The sequence below is a fragment of the Enhydra lutris genome, unplaced genomic scaffold, assembly GCF_002288905.1.
Source record: "Enhydra lutris kenyoni isolate GAN:26980312 unplaced genomic scaffold, ASM228890v2 scaffoldscaffold9, whole genome shotgun sequence".
Lineage (NCBI taxonomy): Eukaryota > Metazoa > Chordata > Mammalia > Carnivora > Mustelidae > Enhydra > Enhydra lutris.
Window position 1 is genome coordinate 952,767 of NW_019154093.1, and position 1,996 is coordinate 954,762.

The following is a 1,996-nucleotide window of genomic DNA, read 5'->3' on the forward strand; positions in this document are numbered from 1 at the left end:
CATGCAGATCATACTAAATTCCTCTGGGTTTTTATAAGCTTTGCAGAGATAGTATGGTGCAATGGGCTGGAGTCCAAATTTTATTTTATTTATATCTATTTTATTTTGTTTTATTTATTTATTTATGTATGTATGTATGTATGTATGTATGTATGTAAGGAGCCTGGCATGGCTGTTGAAATCATGACCCTGAGATCAAGATCCTGAGATCAAGACCTGAGCTGAGATCAAGAGTCAGACACTTAACCAACTGAGCCACCCAGGATCGGGCCCCCCCCCCCCCGCCCCCAAGCCCCAAATTTAGAGTCAGGCAGACCTGGGTTTGAATTATAGCTCTTCTACCTCTTCGCTCTGACATCTCAGACAAAAATCTCCGCATCCGGGAAATCCCTTTTACGAAGATGGCGCCGAAAGCTAAGAAGGAAGCCCCTGCCCCTCCCAAAGCCGAAGCCAAAGCAAAGGCTTTGAAGGCCAACAAAGCGGTGCTGAAAGGCGTCCACAGTCACAAAAAAAAGAAGATCCGCACATCACCTACGTTCCGACGACCCAAGACTCTGCGTCTCCGAAGGCAGCCCAAATACCCTCGAAAGAGCGCCCCCAGGAGAAACAAGCTTGATCACTATGCCATCATCAAGTTCCCCCTGACTACTGAGTCAGCCATGAAGAAAATAGAAGACAACAACACACTTGTGTTCATTGTGGATGTCAAGGCCAACAAGCACCAGATCAAACAGGCTGTGAAGAAGCTCTATGACATTGATGTAGCCAAGGTCAACACCTTAATCAGGCCTGATGGCGAGAAGAAGGCATACGTTCGGCTGGTCCCTGACTATGATGCTTTGGATGTTGCCAACAAAATTGGGATCATCTAAACTGAGTCCAGCTGGCTAAATCTAAATACAGTTTTTTCATGATAAAAAAAAAAAAATCTCTGCATTCATTTCCTCATCTATAAAATGGGCAATATTACCTATCATACTGATAATGAGTGTCACTAATCCTATGATACTAACATTATAGAATAAACATGGGTTGAAAGAATCAGATAATACGTGTGAACTGCTCAACACAGTATGTGCTTCCGGTTTTTAGTTATGATCATGATCATTTTTTTTTTAAGATTTTTATTTATTTTACAGAGATTACAAGCAGGCAGAGAGGCAGGCAGAGAGAGGGGGAAGCAGGCTCCCCACCGAGCAGAGAGCCCGACGCGGGGCTTGATCCCAGCACCCTGAGATCATGACCTGAGCCGAAGGCAGAGGCTTAACCACTGAGCCACCCAGGTGCCCCGATCATGATCATTTTTATTTTCATTTAGGTATCGCTCAGTGCTTGGTACCTGGTTGATGCTCAGAATCTGGTAGCTATTTCAAGTTACCTACAGTTTCTAACTGCCAGGATTATGGCTTCGTTACTGTTTCATTTGTTAGGGATAAACACCATCTTAGGCCTCATACTTAGGAACTTAGGAACCCATCATCTCTGTGATTCTGACAGTGCCTGGCCTCTTTCCGGGCACACAGTAGGCGCTCAGTACTAGCTGTTGAATCATGTCCAGTTGAGCTAAACATCCATTCAGGCATTAGTGCACAGCTGTGTCACTAAATAGATGCCGTTCCAAAATTGACAGCCAACCCCTGACACAGACATGCTTGAATGGTTTGTAAGCCATGATTTCAACTTCCTGCATTGCAGACATCTCAGTTAACATGCCATTCCACTCATATGACCATTGGAAGGAAAGGACAAGCTAATAGAAATATGTAGCTTAACAGCCACGAGAATGAGCTTTGGTCTAGGTAAATCCAGGCTTACGCCCTCGCCCTAGCACTATCTAGTGGATCAGTTACTTAATCTCTAAGAACATCAGTTTTCTCATCTGTGAAAAGAGAATAACCATAGCTTCTATCTCATCAGGTTATGGGGAGAATAGTATTTTCCAGGTAATGCCTTCTCTTTTTCTTTCCTTGTTTTACTTCTACTTTTTCAGCTTGGC

General features: G+C 43.7%; 1 pseudogene across 1 annotated transcript; it reads left to right on the forward strand.

The window, feature by feature from the left end:
* Positions 1–374: 374 nt before the first annotated feature.
* LOC111142862 lies at positions 375–928 on the forward strand (annotated as a pseudogene). The gene has a single exon (XR_002640290.1). The product of XR_002640290.1 is annotated as a 60S ribosomal protein L23a pseudogene (transcript).
* Positions 929–1,996: the final 1,068 nt, after the last annotated feature.